Source organism: Anas platyrhynchos, chromosome 4 (assembly GCF_047663525.1).
Source record: "Anas platyrhynchos isolate ZD024472 breed Pekin duck chromosome 4, IASCAAS_PekinDuck_T2T, whole genome shotgun sequence".
NCBI lineage: Eukaryota > Metazoa > Chordata > Aves > Anseriformes > Anatidae > Anas > Anas platyrhynchos.
The window spans coordinates 64,722,582-64,742,446 of record NC_092590.1 but is presented as its reverse complement, the minus strand read 5'-3'; the positions used below and the strand labels follow the sequence as shown (position 1 = coordinate 64,742,446).

At 39.4% G+C, this 19,865-nt stretch overlaps 1 long non-coding RNA gene across 1 annotated transcript in view; it reads right to left on the bottom strand.

The window, feature by feature from the left end:
* LOC119716923 (uncharacterized) overlaps positions 1-19,865 on the bottom strand; it is a 60,133-nt gene that overhangs the window by 18,726 nt on the left and 21,542 nt on the right. The window contains exon 3 of the long non-coding RNA XR_005265740.2: positions 15,392-15,506. This is a non-coding gene — a long non-coding RNA (uncharacterized lncRNA). The remainder of the gene's footprint in view (positions 1-15,391; positions 15,507-19,865) is intronic.

The window sequence follows — 19,865 nt, the reverse complement described above, 5'->3', positions numbered from 1 at the left end:
GATTCACACACAATCACAGTATATTAGAATATTTCAATGCTTTTGTTTTCTTCATGGCTTTTGCAATGCTTTTCTTTCATATTCCCGATCTTTGCTGGCACATCCTGGAGTACATCCACTGAAGTCAATGAAGTGTCACTTAATTGTACTCAGCGAGGATTTGATCTGAGACCTTTAGGCTTTATCTGTGATCTATCACAAACTAAAAACTTTGCTCTATATTTTACTCCTTTGAAAAGAATAAATGTATACATTTTTATATGCAAATTAAGGTTACATATCAAGCACTCAAAATAAAATATAATCAAGCACTCATAAAATTTATGTGATTGAAGACTTTCAACTGCAATTTTTTTCCTTGATGGTTTTGATTGATAAGGGGTATACATTGCAAAACATTCTAGTGCATCTATAAACTATTTTCCAAAAAAATTGTTTTGACAGACTTTTTTAATCTGTCTGTTCAAGAGCAGGAGGTTTTTCATAAATATTTCTGAATTAAGAGCAAGAGACAGTTACGTTTTCCCCACAAAGACATTCAAGAACTGGAGCACACTGTGCAGAGAGGCTGTGCAGTCATCATCCTTGGAGGTTTAGAACACCCAACTAGAACAATCTCAAGCAACCTGGGCTGATCTCACAGCTCTTCTGGCTTTGGGCAGGAGTTTTCCCTAGAGACATCCTGTGGTCCCTTCCAACTTAAACTATCCTACTAAAATATATAGAAAAAATATATACTATCATAAAAGAAATACCATGTATTCGTTATTTTCAGCTTTGTAAGTGCTAAACTTAAAGTGTTCTGTGTTATCTCCAGTATATGGCAATATCGTATAAACACCTTTATCATACTTAATATGATAAAATTGATAGGTGTAAAGAAATACAGAAACACAGAACCATATAAGCCAGAGACAGAAAAGTAGGCATCAAAGCTGATTTTTTTTGCCCCCAACCTTGTACTTTCACCTGTATTCTCAGAAGTTTTGGATAAACATTTAATTTTATGTTCTGCCTACTCTTCTGAGTACTGCATTTGGGATTTTGTAAAATGTTGCCTGCACCTTGCAAATTTCACCTTTATATTCAGTGGTAATCTTATTATTAGTAAGCTTCTCTAAAAGATGAGGGGAAAAGTGGAAGTCGCTATGAATTACCTGTACATGATGAATTTTGGAAGCTCAGATCTAACCTTTTGCTTCTTTAGTTCAGGTCTACAAATATTCACTTTTTAATTTGGGGAACGTTTTATTTTGGCCTCTGTATATTTTGCATCATATTAACCAATTTTGGAAGAAAGCAGATATAACAGGTGCTGTGTTTACTTGTAGCCAAAAAAAAAAAAAAAAAAAAAGCAAAGATCTCTCTTCAAAACAAAAACAAATAAAGCACCAGGCACAGATTAGAATTCTTTGATCCTGCTGAAGACCAGCCAAGGAACCTGAAGGTGCACAAATCCATGGGACCTGATGAGATACACCCATGGGCCCTGAGAGAACTCACGGATGAAGTTTTAGCGACTATTTTAGCCACCACCCATTATATTTGAGAAGTTGTGGCAGTCCGGTGAAGTTTCCACTGACTGGAAAAAAGGAAACATAACCCCCATTTTAAACAGGGAAAAAGGAAGACCAAACTGACTAAGGAGGCACCACCACTAGAGACTGGTACAAAGGTATGTGTCCAGATGGCACAGGGTCCTACTTGCTCAGCGCTGGAAGTGTCGTCATATCACTGGCATGATTTTCAGTGAGAAGCACAGCCCAACTCTGGCATGAGCTACTGGACTCTTGTTGCTGTTCCAGCAGACCCTTTGGCACATTGCAGGAGAAAGTGAAAAGGACTTGCAGACAATGACTCCCAGCTCACAACGTGTATGAGGCAAATACACCCTTTCTTGCTCAATGTGATCCTGAAATAGATTGTGGATCCTAGAGCAGTCATAGATAATACTAGGTAGAAAACCAGAGAGAGGCTTGGGTTCAGGGAGGGAAACCCAGTAATTTGTTGATCTCAGTAACTCCTCATGATGTTCCAATTCAATGAACATTGTAGCTTTAGAATCTGTATGAAATTTTGTGTTCAAAACAATACAAAACAATAACTATTGAAGTTAGTGTGACAGTATTTTTTATTGTCCCTAATCATAATCATGGCCCAATTATGCTCAGTGCTGTAAACACATGCACTAATGAACTGTTTGTGCCTCAAGAATTTGCAGATCACAATTATTTTGGTACGCAGAAGTGCATTGGGGTGTGCCCACTGAGGATTTCAAAAGCAAAGCAAGGTGGAAAACCCTATTTCTAACTTCAGCCATCTAAAAGATAATTCACTGGTCTAAACCAATTTTCTAGGCTTAATGTCCTTATAATGGCAGATGGAGAGATATAGGTATCTCTCAAGGCATACCCACTGCATCCTAAATTCATGCCCGTTGAAATGAACCGCTTCATGGGACACCTACCTAGGCTATAGGTATTTAAATTCTGAAGCCAAATCCGGGAAACATTTCTCATAATTATGGAGGAAAAAGCATATAAAATTAGAATGGAAATTTCTTTAAATTCTCATATCTGAATTTTTAATTCATAAAATAAAATATTAATCTTAAGTTCCTAATTATCAGTAGAAAGAATTCCACTTTCATTCCTTTTCCCACTTTTCTTTATTCCTTTGTGAAAGATTTTAGTAGCAGAAATTAAATATAGATTATTATTTTTTAATTTACATTTATTTCCTTTTTTTCTGCTTCTCTGGCTTTTTAGAGCTGTCTATGGTTTTAAGTTGTCCAAGAGTGTAACACTTTGAAGTGTATTATTGGACTTTATAACAGTGTCTACAAGTATACCTGAAGCATGAAATTTCAAAAAAAAAAAAAAAAAAAAAAAAAAAGAGAAAAAGAGTGGGGGAAGAAAAATGAAGAATTGGAAGGGAATAGTGCACATTATTCCCACAATTATAGTGCACTATTCCCACAAACAGAACCACAAAAAGGTGCAACAAACTTTAAAAAATATGAAGTATTTAATTGTAAATATTTTTCTTTTAATATGAACCCCCCCCCAAAAAAAAAATCAAAAATTTCTCCCCAATTTACACCATAACCACTTTGAATTTTTTCTTCCTGCGAAGTTACAGCATATAGCTAAATACAGATACTTGTAAGTAAGTAAAGAACCTTCCCATCTCAAAACCAGGCAATTCAAAGAGATGTATGGGACCTTAGCAACCTGGCTGTCTCCACTCCACTTACAGACTGCCAGCAGACCTTTAGAGCAGAACTAATCACCTAGAAAACATCAGGGGAGCCGACTGGGCTCATACCAATACTGATCTACAGCTCCCATGTGTTTGAGAAGGGTCTGCAGCAAAATAAACCACAATAACAGTATCTAAAAAGGTATTTAGATTACGGCACTGTTGCCAGCATTAATGAGGTTGTGTTGATATTCAAGTCATTGCCACCACTTGATGGTTTTTTGCAAGTCCTCTATAAATCCCTTATTTCTACATAGGCATTGAGCAGATAAGGTGGTCAAAACCATAACTGATGGTTAGAAATTGGCAGGATAGATCTCTGAGAAAAGAGCTGAGCATAATTGGAACTAATTTATAATAGACGCACTGCAGTGAATATGGGAAATTTTGAAGACTGGATAAGCTAGAAAAAGAGCAATGTGGGGGTTAAATTGGCATCTCAGTCACTACAAGGTCCTCTGTGATGCAAACTGACCACAAATGAGGTGTCCTTGCTAAGTTCTGTTGCTTTTTTTTTTTTTTTTTTATCTCTGCTCCCTCTCACCAGTTAGAGGGAACTAATGCTGATCTATCTGGTGCAGTGCAGAGTCCTGACAGAAAGTAAAGGGCAACCAAGGCAAATCACCACCAGCACATACACTAGTTGCTGAAAATTGCTAGGCTAAAGCATTCATTTTAAATGTGTGTCTTACTCCTTTCACCTCAGTGCAGATTGAATGTTCATCAACGTACTGCTTATTGACCTCACTGTGCTCATATAAGGAACCGAAGCACTATATTATCACTGATCTTTTTCTTGCCTTTACTGTGTTTTTAATGCACTTTGAGAAGTCCACATCTCATAAGATGCTGTAAAGATTAAATCCATCATAAGGAGGAGGAAAATCATATAAACTAAGTACTGAAGAACAGCAGAATTGAGAACATTTCCAAAGACCTCAGCTTAAAAATGCATTTTAGAGATAAGTAAATATATATATATATTAAAATGATAATAATAATAATAAAAAACTTGTATCATGTTTCTTGCTCTGAATAAATGTAATGAAGATTCTGATTTTAGAGACATATAACTAAAGCACATTTCTAATACCATAGCCCACTGAATGCTATAACACCTTCTTGCATTGATTTCTAATGTTCCACATTTAGTACTCACTCATTTGTTCTAGTGGGTAATAGGAATAGTATTTATGAGCCAGAAATCCTTTGAACAGCTCCTGTCCTTGAGAAGCCATTCGCTGTACTTGTATTCCTCATACACTGTTCTCTATCATGTTTAAAAAGCTGCTCACACGTACAATATCGTGTCTTCAATTCCAGGGCTAAAAAGCTTTTCCAAACCAAAAGCCATGCTATGCCTACATGTTCCTGAATAGTTTTTGGATTTTTTTTTATGAGCATTTTATCTGAGTGCTTAGTGCACAACACACCTCAGAATAGAAAAATGTATGAGATGTTTAAAGGATGAAGAAAACATGCTATAGGAACAGTTGCCTGTAGGTTTTGAGTACAGCAGCGGTTTGTACCAAGAAATAAACCAAAAGAAACTACTTCTTTTTTATATCTATTTATTAACAGAAAATCTTTGTTTTCATGATGTAATGGAACTAAATATTACCTTGATAAAGGCTCCACAAAAGATTGTACCTCTAGCTGAATGGCATTGCTGCAGGAGAGACATCTTAAGATATTTATCCTAACAGACTTCCTCTTGCCGTTGCAGAAGTTAGTTAAGTCAAGTCCTCCCATCTATGAGAACCTTGGCTTTTTTACCTTCATCTTTTTTTGTCTGAATCCAAACACTTTCTTTGACATGTTGCTAAACCTATTCATTTTCCTTGAGTTTGGATGAAAAAGTCAAGGCCAGCCTGAGTAGGATATTGTTTAAGAGTATTACGGAACAGCATGGTAGAAGTCAGAGAGAGCTGAATAGAAGCAAATACAGACAATAAATCATGTCTTACATGGCTGATAAATCATGGTGCAAAAAAAATAGGAACTTTGTACCTAAGCAGTGGTATCCCTCTTACCCCCACCTGTCTAACACAGCATTTGAGTGTTGCCTTTGCAGCAGGGTGAATATTTTAAAGGAAATTGTGATATGGACTATATGCTCTCTGTGAATATTCCCAAAATGTTATTTATCTACATGGTCTTTTGAAAATGTGTTATCTTTCTAGAGTAGGGTCTCTGTTCCTCCTGCCCAGTCATACGAAGCTCTTCTGTGACTTGTTAACACACGGTGGATAGAAGTGGGAATAAGTCATGCTCTGTGCATGTTGTCACACAAGAGAAAACAGCAGTGCTGAGACCCCAGATAGTGTCTTGACTGCTTTTCTGGGAATTCCTGTTGTTCCACTTGATCATTTTGTGATACTCCAAGGACTACAGACACTTCTGCAACCAAATGGGAGATATCTTCACCATACGTCTTTTCTTGTTGCATGAAGTGGGAAATCTGTGCATGCAAACCAAATGGTGTAGCTGTGTTTCAAAGAGGAAACATACCCCACTGCAAGTACCCCCACCAGTCCCCATCCAGTAGATCCAGGGACCTGTCCAGAGCATAAGTGTATTTTTGTTCAAAAAAAATCATAACTCGGTGTTTTGTACATCTAATATTACTGAAAGCTCCTTGCAGAAAGCTAAGTATAAAACAGGCAAGGTCAGATAAGCCTAAAGCAAGCAGCTGAATACCCTCGCTGGAGAAATCCTGAGGCCATCTCGTATAGAGCAAATTCCATTAAAATACAGATTGTATCAGAGAAGAGATGTAGCTTTGTACTTTAAAACCTGCCTATTGTGCAAAAGGCATTAGGCTTATATCAGTCTAGCTGAGATTTTTATGGCAATTTAGATGATGGCAAATTATTAATGTAGAAGTAGCTGTTTTATCGAGAATATCACTTTGCTTTTTGTCTGATTTTCATCATGTGCCATATGTACAGCATTTGATCAAAGGCTGTGAATGCATTATCTCTTGCCTCGCTTATCATTTCTGAGAAAAGATGAGAAGGAGGAGAAGGGAGGGACAGGAGATGATGATCAGAAATAAAAAAGTTTCAAAGTAGACCAAATAAGGCTGTCCATAATAGTTTCCCTTTAATGAAAGGCATCATTAATCAGCTGTAATGGTGGCTAAGAGTGTTGGTGAAACAGTACATAAGCTGAAAAAAGCAGTCTCTGAGAATAAATGTACACTGCATTGCAGCAGACATGCTTCTCATTAGTTTAACTCAAATGTCACTAGTTAATGGGGAAAGCGATTTAGCAACTGTCCTACATGGTAACACTCTAGTTTCTTCATCAGCCTCTCTCCAGGCACCTGACCAGTGTACACATGCAACATCACAACAGCAGACGTGGATTGTTTACGAATGCTTTCCAGATCTTTTTTTCAATGCCCTCCTCCAACAAAGTTGACAGGGGGATACGTGGATCTCTATTACTGCCTGTGCATGAAAAATTGCCTTGCTTGAGGCCACGCCAGAAGGATTTACACTGCAGCACAGCCAGGGCACAGCTAGTAGACAAACAAATCAATGGTATTGATGATATTGGTGCAAAGCCCATCCTAGGCCAGAGCACCCATCTTCAGCACAGGGCTGAAGGCAATGGTGCAAATGGTGCAGTGGTTCCCCTATCTGCCCTCACTTTCTCCACCATCCAACGTCTGTCCTGCCACCTGCCTTATTTCCTCTCATCAAGGGGAGACTGCCAGCATGACTGAAGAAACTGCCCTCCCTTTTCAATAGTTCCTTTAGAAAGATCTTTTAAAAACCTTCCTTTAAGAGTGCTCTGTTTGGTTAACGTTGTTAAAAGCATTGTACCATCCTCCTCTGCAGCTTTGCAGAGGCAGACTACAATGCTGTTCACAACCCACCCTGTGATTCGTATGCTAGCCAGAGGAGAGGGCTGGAGGTGGAGCAGGGAGACCCTAGGAGATCAAATTCACCATTCAGAAAAGACCCTAAAACTACACTAAGGAGCCATGGATAAAAGAGATTAAAATATGTCTCCTAACTCTGCCCCTGCCAAAGTCAGGAAAAAACACCAAGGGGAACCCTGATTCCTCTGAGACATACCACATTCCCCATGCCTGCAACCTTCACAAAGCCCATATTAACAGTTAATCACAGAAACCTAGAATGGCTTGGGTTGGAAGGGACTTTAAGGATCATCTAACTTCAGCCCCCCTGCAACAGACAGGAATGCCACCCACTGGATCAAGTTGCCCAAGGCCCCATCCAGCCTGACCCGGAACACCTCCAGGCATGTTCCATCCACAGCTTCTCTGGGCAACCTGTTCCAGTGTCAACAGGTATGCTATGAGAAGAATCTATCAATCTGAAAACTTACAGTAGAGCAACAGTGGGAAGTCCTCAATACCAAGTACTCAGCTCTAAAAACAGGACTGCATTTCATGTAGCCAGCAGTTTTACATTATCATATACAGCCCACATTAAAAGACACTGAATGTGAATGGAAATATCTTTAAAAAAAATAACTTAAACTGTGTGGACAGAGGCAATAGAATACTAATTGTGGTTCACCCAAACTTGTGTGGCTTTTGAAATGCATCAAAAAGTTTTAGGGAACATCAGAGATTAAAAAACCACAGAAGAGTGATGGCAAATTATGGTTTGTCTTAGTTATGAAATGAGTGTCTTTCCTCCACTGTTGAACTTTCAGAAATTTTTCACACAGAAGAGGACACTTTTTTCTGGGAAGAATTAAGACCCTAGATATGAGTAATTCCTCCTGCTTTACTTATTACCACTGAAACTTCATTTAATTGACACCTTCTCCTCTGAATTTGCTATTTTGTGGATGTAAGAGAAGCATGAAAAGAAGACTTCAAACACTAATTGACAGTCATCAAACAGGACCTTTTCCTCCTTTCCTTTAACAAAAGAAGTTGCTTTTAAGAATACTGAAACTGAAAGACCAAAAGTGTATTCAGATCAAAATGTGGAATTAATGTATAAGGAAAGACTGCAGGATGAGGACAAGCATATTTGTGTAGTCTCTCTGGTGCATCGAGCTGTCAGAGATGCAGAGCTTCCTAAGCTAGATGTTGTATCCTTCTCAGTGTTTAGCAGCCCTTGAGGATCTTTGTTTTCCATGAATCCAGGTAACTGCTTTTTGCAGCCATTTGGACTTTTAACATCCACAATCTTCTGTGGCAAAAAGGTAAAGTCTTCCCCAGGTTAATTAAGTCATGCAAGAATTAAAGGACAACTAATGAAAATGTATGAAATACTAAATATTTTTTCCATATTTTTTTTTCTGTCCCTTTCACAATTTCACAGTGTTTTAGCATCTTCCCTTCATTTATCCATTTTCCAAGTTGCAAAATGCTGATCTAATCTCTCAATAAATCAGGCACCTTTACCAGAAGGGTGTTCTGATCTTATATGACACTGTCATTTGACTACAGATTTCTATAAAATATTGGAGGAATCAGTTACATTATTTTTGCTCTATGGCTTAGGTCACAGTGATTCTCCCTCATTTCTCTGTCTCATCTTGTACCAAACATAACAGGAAAGTGAGAGTGATTTGTCATCCCAGATATCTGCAGGTGCCCATCATGCCTTGGGGTGCCTGTGCTCCGACAGGGACCTTGCTGATGCTGTAGAGAGATGTAAGCATCAAATAGGCCACAAAGCTGTGGCATTCCTGTTCCATGTTTTATATAAGAGACAATAACCTTCAATAGATCATTATCAACTTACTTAGCTACTTTTTAAATACTCTGTAGAAAAAGGCCAGATAACTGGCAGTGCCAGATACTTCTGATTACCCACTACGTTTTCCTCTGAGAATGAGCTCTGCTAGAACAGTGAAGTGGCTGAAATTCACTCATTCCATGTGCCAAAACAAAAATGTACCCTTTCACCTCCAGCACTAGGGAACAGTTGGTTTTCACAGAGAACAAGCAAAAAGTCATGTCCTGCTGATTTGGTTTACTAACTGTGGAACTAAAAATATTCCTTTTGGCCTGTCAGAACAGCTGATGTTGTAATTCACTTCCAGATCCAAGTGACCTGTATATAAAAAAAAAAAAAAATGCCTGCTTTGTTTTTTACCTAAGCAATCTCAACAGGCCAGTGCACTGAACAAATGAAGGAAATCCCTTACTGAGCTGCAGCTGGACAATATGTCTTGCCCCACTCTGTTTTACTGCACATTTGAAATGAGAAGTCTGCTGATATTTACAATGGGAACCAGATTTTCACAATGTGCTAATGCAAGACGTACATAGCAAGTGGGAGATTCTGCCTGCACGCTGGACAGCCATCAGCCAGCCAACATCTTTGCTCAGAAACTGAGATAGAATTGCTTGCACCCATCTGCCTTTAGCTGGTAGCAGACTTTCTCTTGTGTATTCTGGGTTAAAACTTGGAAGAAATCTTTAATAATATGTCAAATAAGAGCAGTCATTACCCTGCTTTGAAAAGACTCATTGAGCTTTTTTACCTCTGGCTAACCTTATATATTTACTAGTGAAAACTTGTGGTAAGTGCTGACAGTAACATCAACAGCAAATCTTTACCAAGTAGCAGAGAGGTAAAATCTGACAAACTGAGATTTTAAGCATTCCAACAGGATCAGGAGTGGGGCAGTTGCTAGAAGCATTACATAAAGTATCAATGGTGGTATCCTGGTCCAGCCAATTCATCACGTAAGTGATGCAAAAGATTATCCACAGAATCACAGAATTTTTAGGTTGGAAGAGACCTCAAGATCATCGAGTCCAACCTCTAACCTAACAGGAGCATAATTACACTAGGCTGGAATTAAAATAGCATCCAGGTGGGCTGGGTCTTCCCTGAGATGTTGCTGTTAGAGTCAGCGAGATGTTATTTCTAAAGAGAGGTGATGAAATAAAGCTGAAGTTGTGCATCCATACTGAGATCAGAGGCTTCTTCCTCCTTGGAGACACGTTGTTACACATACCCATGCAAAAATATGCCTGTTCAAAACTGGCAGTAGGCGGCCAGTATTTTATGCCATTTTATACTAGGTCAGACTTATCCCTCCATGTTTTACACTGGACCAGACTGCTTTGAGAGCTATCAAGAAAGAGAAGTAAAAACTACAAAACCAGGAATCTGAAAACCAAAGTGCTGCATTAACAGCTGTTGACAAACACAGCACAGATACATCTGAGAAATCAGTTAACTAGCAGCATGTGATCAACCAAATATATGCGCTTTGCGGGGAGACATTAAGAAATATCCCTCCTCCCTGTGACCAACGCATGCCTGCACTTTGAACCTTAATCATATGATGCTCCGATTTCCTTCCATTTTCCAGCTGCTCCAGTGCAGTCAACAGCACAACAGAGACTGTCAGGAAAGATCAGCCTGAGCCGCAATGCGCCCAGCTCTGTACTATTCAGCTCAATTTAGTTCTTCTAATAAAGAGCCTTGGCTTTGTTTAATTTGGTAGAATTCAATCGTAACATTGTCATCTGCCAGAGATACAGCCCAAAGGATAAAATTTCCATTTAAACACTTTAAATGTCATGTACAGACTTATCTAGATGCTTGCCTGAATTTTTTGCTGTTTACAAGGAGGAGGATGCTTAGCTCTATCAGTTTACAGTGGCAGAGAGGAAAAGGCACTGTGCCAAAATGTATCAAATCAGATCACCATCATGAGCTCTGCTATCTCGGAAGGGAAAAAAAAAATAAATTAATCTTGCCTGCAGGTGGGCAAAATTCAATGCTGCCAAGAAAAATGCAAGCAAAACTGCTTTTACCTCTAAGAAAAGTGTCTCCAGCTGCTGCATTATGGTACCAAACAAGTTCCACATGTCAGGCGAGGAATGCAGTGTGGTGCTGTAAAAAAGAAATGGCAGGCACCATCTGTATTCTTATAAATTCAGCAGTTGCCTAGAGAGTTGCTGCCATTGAAAGAACTGAGATTACTTCTCTGCTATTAATAAGAAAACTTGACAAGACTGAAAAGGGTTTGAAGGAGTTGTCGTTAGAGAAGTTTACATTCCACAGCATCTCCCAGCAAAGTGAATGCAGCATTGAAACATGGAGGTACTCACCGTCCTCTGGCTATCTGTAAAAATCCCCTGTAAATAGAACCTAGCTCTGGAAGAAGAAAGGGCTGGGACAGTAGCAGACCTACGTCTTTTTAAAGCACTTTTAGGCATGTTTTGGCTTCACCTCTTATGAAGACTTCAGAGCAGCTTTAGCTTTTTTAGTGAGTAGGGGATGAAGTGTATACTGGACAGCCCTGCATGAAGCAGCCTTGAAATCTGTACCATGAAATTGGGAAAGATGTGCTTTGCAGCCTTGTTGTCAACACATGTAAGAAGATCATCCAAGGCAAGGACCCCCTGTCTGTGTCCGAACTCCTACAGTCGATGGGAAGTAGGGTGAAATAAAAGGAGGATTAGAGTGATCGCTAAGGAAATCTTCAGCAACACAGCATTTTGCATTGGTAGGTATACTTGTAGTGTTTACTTGTACTACTTGCTTGCAGATGTGAGAGAAGAGAAGGAGGCTGTGTGGTGTTCAAGGAACTCCGGGGCTTTCATCTACCTGGGCTGCCTGCCTGCATAAATGCTGCAGCCTTTGCTATGCCCAGCGTACCAGGAAAGAGAATGAACTTCTGCAGCGTGGCACAGAAGTGAATATGCCAAGGAGCTCATTAGCGTAATGCTGGTGCATTGCTCATTGTGAAGATGCCAGTTCCTGTTTTGAGCCCAGAGGGTGTGCAAAGGGCAGGTAAACAGTTAATGAATGCGGTTCTTTGAATCTAGCAGCTGAATCTGTGCTGAACTTTTAAATCTTTTATAGCTGTGATATTTCAGAGTCCTAAAAATGAATCTGAACATCTGACAGGTATGCCATGAAGTTCCATATACATGCCGTTCCAAGATTTAGCACCGAGCATTTACCTTCTGATATGCTGACAAAGGGAAAATGGTTTATGCAGAGGTCTTTGGGCCGTTTTGCCCAGAAAAAAAAAAAAAAGAAAAAAAAAAAATCAACTGGTAAACCAGGGCTTTTTACTGTTCCTTTTCTCACAGAAAAATTCCATTGAAATACATGTAGTGGTTTCCCAGTGCTACCGCAAGCAAAAGGTTACTTCATCAATAAAATAACATTGGCACTCAAAGGCTTAATATATACATTACTGAGGAGGTGGCACTCAAGGTCAATATTGAAATACAGCCAGTAATGTCCCAAATGTTAAACTAATCCTCTGTACTTACATTGCCCAGTTCATCTCAAAGCTTCTTCCTTGCTAAATAAACAGGGAACAGTTAGCCAGCCTGAATTACTGCTACAATTACAACAAAGCCCCTTTGCAGCATCTATTTACCATCCCACCAGAAAACTATCCACTTTTGATGATCAGAAAATCCTGTATTTCCTAGAAAAGAAGTGTCAAGTTTCCAGGGAATTTCTAATTTTTCCAGAGAAAAATAAAAATGGGAATATAATGTTTTATTTTGATATAAAGCAGCATTTCTGTTTAGGTTTCTGCTTTAAGGTTATGTCTGAATATGCACTGATAATTCCTGCATCCTCAGGACCCACCCGTTGCCCCTTTTCCCATACTCTCACACAGATGTTAGAAGCTTTGCTTTTCCCATACTGAACCCAGTACAACACCAGCTTCTGGTATTCCCATGCATTACCAAACCCATGTGGAGGTTTTCACAACCCAGCTGGATGATGCCCTGAGCATCCTGGTCAGATCTATTTTGAGAGGAGGTTGGACTAGAGACCTCCTGAGGTTCCTTCCAGCCTGAGCTGTCCTATGATATACTGGCCTGGGCAGTATGCAATCTTAGAGGATCAACAGGGGTACAAAGAAGGACAAATGAAGAGTAACTGTTACAGTAGGGCTTTGATTTTAGAAGGATTTTGAGGTAAAAGAAAAAATGTGAGATTTCTGCTCCAGAGGTTAACCTTTAAAATCTACTCAGGACAGTATTTTATTTTAATTTTTTAATTTGATTCCTCTTCAGGATATTATCTTGCACAGATCAAGAATTGCTAGCAATGATGCAGGTGTATTGTGCTGAAGCAAGGTCTTTTTCACACATATGCTGTGAATTTATTTTTGTGATGTGGTATGAAGAACTCCTGAATCTCATCTAGCCATCTTCAGCTGCACCTGAAGCCCCATTGCTGCAGCTTGAGTCCCTTTTTCCACCAGTAGAGATATTCTGACTCAAAGACAGACATTTTTTCAAAACCATATCCATAAGAAGTATCCATAAGAAAAAGGAATTAGACATTCACAACAAAAATCTGGCAAAGAGAAAATAAATATTTCTGCTCCTTCCTTGATTTGAGTAAATGTACACAGAGAAGCAATTAAAAAAGGCTTAACTAAAATTGGTTTTCCGGATGAACAATGGTTTGGATAGTAGTGATTGCATATATAACATTTATCCCCTGGGTTAATGATAGTCTCTTCCAATTCTCCTTAATCCCATTACTAAATTAATAAATATTTCTTCTTTCCCAACACTATTCTCGAGCATTGTGTCTTGTTGTTGTTTTTTGTTTGGTTGTTTTTTGTTTGTTTGTTTGTTTTGTTTTGTTTTGTTAAAAAAAAAAAAAAAAAAAAAAAAAGAAGGGAAGGGAAGGGAAGAATTTAGAATTTGAGTTTGAGGAAGCTGCTTCCTCAGGAAAATCTTTGCATTAAAACTGATCTCAAACTTCCTCCAAAGAGTGTCACAGCCCATATGGACATGTTATGCCTCACTGGGGGACTCTTGGTACAAAACAACTAGGAGCATATAGCACAAAATAGTCACCTCTGCATCCCATTGCCGTAGGAACACTATTGATATGTGCACTTGCTACAGCTCCTAAATGTAAGTTTCCTACCACTGTACTGGATTATAAAACATTTTACAGTACTCTTCTAAAGATCTCCAGCTCCCCATTTTTCAGCTGCATGAATTTGAAATAGGACAGGAGAAAATCCTTGTGGTCATTATGTGCCCTTCTTTGTCTACAAATATATATGTGTGTGTGTTTGTAGATACAAACATATATATGCATGATCCTGTTGATTGTATATACATAAACAAATATGTGTGTAGCTGTTCATTTCAAAGATACTTAGTGAAACCCTCATTATGTAAATTATTAAGTCAAGTTTATTTATAACCATAATTGCAGCACGTAAACAAGAGTTAGTTCATCCCAAACACAACTGGATAGATTGGACAGATTTTTTTTTTTCTGATCTATTTTATCTGAAAGATTTTGATGTCTTTTGCTGTTTCCACTGCATTTAGTTAATTTAGAAAATGTTTATCCCAAACAGCACACTCAACTTCTTGCACATTTTTTTTAAGAATACCTCCTTTAAAATACCATCAGAGCACAATCTGGTTTTGTTACGCTCATTGACAATCTACAAAGCTTTTTTGTTCCTTGAGCTGTGCTTATCAGCTAAACCACAAGTGGGAAGCACAACAAATGCTCCAGAACAATGACATCAGATACAGAAACTTTGTGATTACTCCTGTCCAACCAGCTCTTTATGAAAACTGCAGGTTGCAAAGATTAAAATTCTGCCTTGACTGGGTTCATTTTTTTAATAAAGAGGGGGAAAGGGAGCAGGGAGCCTTGGGAGGATCAGAAGAACAGATTAGCTGTCTACAGAAACACTAGTTATGTATCATTAACTCCAGTGAAGCTATTCATAGTTAAAGTTGAAAAATGCCCAAGTTGACATTCCTTCCTCCCATGCTGTCAGGGGGGAGGCCAGACACAAGATTTTCCACTTCATCTCTCAGTTTCCTTTTATATACAGACTCTCAGCAAACTGCTTGTGTTGCCACAACAGAGACCTTGAACCTTCAAAGCTATCTACAGAGACAGACCCTTATCCCAATCAATATGGCTCGGCAAAGAGGCACTGGCTGCCCACACATCTCTTTGCAGGACTGGGACTTATGTTTTCAGTGACTGAATTTACTTTTCATAAAAGGGCAGAATGCCACTGCCAATTGGTCTCTGCAAAGCAAGCTAAAAAAATCTCATCTTCATAGAACAATAAGAATGGGTAGATGTTTTCTTTTGAAAGTCAGTCATCACTGACAGTGAAAAGTCAGCTCAACACCCACCTTTGAATCCTTTCCCTCATCAGGAAGTAAGGCACAGCTAATGGCAGAAGAGGCAATTTTTCTCCAGAAGAGAGAGTTTTGAATTAGGTCCAATCTGAATACCAACATGCATGACCTAAAGGAGAAAAAGACACATAATTTCATTTTTCATATAATGCTAAGCACTGACAAAGGAAAAAGAATAATACAGCATTTCAGAGCATGAGCAGACAGAAACAAAATAGAAATCTGCTTGAAAATATGCCATCTGAGGGAAGAATTGCTCACTCTGTTGTGACACTGAGAAGAAGGAGAGTAACCCTGATGGAAAGTAGCATTGGAAAGTGGAAGTTAAGCACAACTGAAATGCTTAGAAACAATACTGAAAACTAACAAGGCTTGGCCAGAATGTTCCCATCATTTTTTTCCTCAAAGATTTTTTAAGATCTCTGATCTGGAAAGTCTGATTGGCTCTGCTGCTGTGTGATGGGGAGTAGGGAAAGACAGGAGGGAAGGAAGGAAGGAAGAGCAGCTTTAGCTTCAAAGATGACACTGAAATATTAAGGCTCAAAGAATGGCAACTATACAGTGACAAAATAGGAAGGGAATAGCAGGAGCAAAAAGACACGGCTGCAGAGAGAGCAATGTTGCAAGGAGAGCATGCGTGTGTCTCCACTGGCCAGAGAAGCTACCTCCAACAGAGACAGCTACAGAACTGAAGTCATCTTGTCATCTCAATTCAGCACTTCCTCCAAGCTCTGCCGTGCAGGCCAGCTAATATGTTCAGATGCCAGATATCATTTATTTAGGGATATCAGTTAGTTCTTTGGGGATCCCCACATGCTTTTGCCACCCTGCACCCCACCCTTCCAAGACAAGTATCTGCTCAATATATACTGACGCACAAAGGTTTCTTTAGAAGATCAGAGTCATTTATAGAAATGAAGAACTGAGGAGTTCATGATGTTCCCATGATGTTCCCATGATGTTTTGCTTTAAAGTCACTAATTTTCCAAGGGTAAGCCTACACTTCATGTTCAAGGAAGATGTAAACTTGTTCGGGTGAGGGTGCTGATGGAAGGACTGCCTCCCACAGAGGAGTTGCCTGTATTAAATATGTATAGGCTGACTAAACAAGATCCATAGGGAATATTAAAGTGCTTTAATAACTGGAGTGTAAAGACAAAGAAGAGGGAGGAATGTAGGAGCATATTAATGGCAAAACTGAAATTAAATAATATAATAAAACATCTCTGACATTTGCACGCTAATGACATGATGTTAATACTAGACCTGGAGACAGCCAGCAGGGAGCAATTCTGCATGGACTGCAAATGCTTCCTACAAAATCCACAGAACTATAGCATATTCCTCTCAGCTTCCTTCTCTACATTGGTGTCTATAAAGCAAATATAAGATTCATAAAGCATAGACCACCAAAACTCAGGTGTTCAGATTTGATTTGTGAAATATCAACAGCTATGAATATACCCTAACGTAGCAACCGGGAGCATGATTCTGCTGCATCATTTGTACTGAAATCTTGATGGCCGTGGGGGCAAAGTATGGGGTCAGTACCCACACAGTAAGAATGAAATATAAATCGAATACATCTGTGTTGCCTACTCAGCAAGGCTATTCTTTGTGTATTGCTTCATGAAAAATCACTCTATGTTGATTATCAATACTGCAGCACCGATTATCCAGACTACAGGCAAGCTGTTTGAAGCTGAAAGGATGAGAACAAAACTCCTAAAATAGTCTAGAGACAGAAAACAAATATCTCTCCTTGGCCTTTGGGACAGAAATGTTTCTGTGCATGACACACACTCAGTGTGACACATCATCACATGTGAGTGGGACACGGGGCTCAGCCAGTATAATATTTCTGTTCTTATAACCTTGGAAGTAAATTCAGATTTTTTCCTTTAGCTGTGTCAGATGGAGGTTGTTGGTTGTTCAACTTAAACAAAGTGGAGGCAGGTCTATCTTCTGTAGTGCCTTTAGGAAGAACACAAATTTTTGAGCATGCATCTTGCAAAGTCCCCTTCACATTTCCTTGCCAGAGAGGGAGAATGCTGCTCTTAGCACACATACACAAAGTATTACAGGTGAAACAAGGGATTATTTCCCATGCAAAATGGATGCTGGGATACTTGCTGGAAAGAAATGGCCCGTCCATCTCTTGTGCCCTGTACTGGCTGGGACAGCAGAACCTTCAAAGCCTGGCAGCACAGAGAGGCCACAGATTCCCTGCAGATATAGGTATTTTCTTATACATTTTCTCTTGCTTGGAGGAGTCACACATCTCTTCTATAACTCCACATAGTTCTCATGAGTATAACAAGCCACCCTCAGCATCGAAGCAGGAGCAATAATGATGTGAGACAGCTAAAGCCACCAGGCACGCCAGATGAGGCAGAAACATCATCCAACGTCATTTAATTTAAGGCATCGCATCACAGGCTGGAGTTTTTCTGAACTTTTGTTTCCATCTTCATGGTAATCAACCACAAACAAGCTCCGGTACTGCTGGCTGCACATTACTATAAATCTTTCTTAACAATTTTTCATAGTGTCTCTTCTCATTCAGGTCAGTACATTGCATGTTAAACTTCTACAAAATAGGCTTTGAGCCCACCTTAGAATATAAGAAGGTTGTGAGGTTTTTTTCCTTAATTCAGGAATGCAGATGATCTCCTTCCAAGCAGAGATCAATTATCCTTAATATATATATGTATAAATATATATATATGCATGTCATTCATGTCTGTCCAAACAGTTAGGCAAAATCTTTGATTTCTGATACCTTATCTTTGTTCGGCTAAATATTGGCATTATAGCTGCCCTTTCTTAGATTCCTTACCCAGTGGACTGTCCATGACATGCAGATACCAAAACCCTGAAGCCCGTGGTGCTCTCACAGCCCAGGAGAAAGGCTGCTGTGAACAAAGCGGAACGGCTGTCAGGAAATGGAGAATTTTCCTAACATTTTTTCTCTCATTAACGGCACCTTACACTACCCAGCCCCAAAAAATAATCATGCAGGAGGGGTCCAAATGTAATCTTCTGCATATGCCACATGGAAGACTTGCAAAATTTATAGAAATAGGTCTTCTCGTGTTAAACTGAACCAGGTGGGTGTTGAAGTGACTATGCTCTGTCTATGATTCAGTCTCGTAGCAGTAAAAAACATTCTCAGCAAACTCTCCTCTCTGTATGTCAGGAAGATCTTTCCCAAATGCCAGACGGGGGCTTTGTGCAGAATCTGAAGAGCAAGCTTTCCTTAGAGCAGTGATTTCAGCAGCTCTGTGCTCCCCCCCACCCCTCCCACCGACCTCTTTGTCCCAATGTTCTTGAAGCCAATTTCATTATGCAACTTTCCAAAGCTCTTGGGCAATCTGCTTTCATTCTCCCGCTTTCCTTTCCTTATCAGTATTTATACTCTTAACTCCAGTACCTCATTCTTTACACATGGCATGTCCCTCTTTCTAATGCTTGATTACTTTTTGCACTCACTTATTCAGAGTGACCTTTTTCACTCCTAGTGTATTTATCGCTAGATGGCTCTCATAACCCTTGGGCATATTGTCATTTATCTCTCAACCCCTTCTATTCCCTACCCTTCCAATGTGGCTTTGCTTAGTATCCCTTTTGTTCTTCCAAACATTGTGCTGCTGAAAGCAAAGCATTTTAAATACTAAAAAGAAAAACAAAACATAATAATTAATTGTTGCCTCGCTGCTTCCACGCTATTATGTTTTCAGTTGTTGTGTTTGCATAGGGAAAGAACAGCCATATGCTTTCAATGCGAATGACTTAAATTTCAGATTAAGGAAAACAGCAGGAAGGCAGTTCCACTGGGAGGGTGGAACTGCAGAGGGTGTCCCTTCCCCAGGAGGAGCTGGGAGGACAGCATGGCTGCTCCTTTTGCAATCCGGCTAGATGGGCAGCTAGATGCCTGCCAGAGCAGAGGCAGCACAAAAGTGGCAAATAGCATCAGGCCACATATGATTCACCTGCCACATCTTTTCCAGGAGAAAAGTAAGGCAAGAACTGATTTATTCTACAGAGAAAATCTGAATACAATTTCTGGATCTTAATAACCTGTGACATTTTCGAAGCAAAGCTTCACAAAGCAGTGCAATCCTGAACTCCAGTCCTCACTTCCAACCCTCTCTTCTCTCATGCATTATGAAGGGAATTAACCACACACTATGTTGGAAACCTTATTGTCCGGTTCTTTAATACATCTTGTTCTATTTAAATCTAGCAAAACTGCTGCTGACATGCTGATTTCAAGGTCACTTCATGAAAACTGGACCAGATATTTTGTGAAGATGGACAAGCATCTTTTGAACAATAAACAGAGGCCCAAAACCTAGCTTTTTGGCAATTTCAATGTCTCCCATATTTTTCTGAACCCCAAAAAAGGCTGACAATATGATGGACTCAAAGACCTGGGTGTCTTTTGCCTTGTACAGTGAGTCAGTCA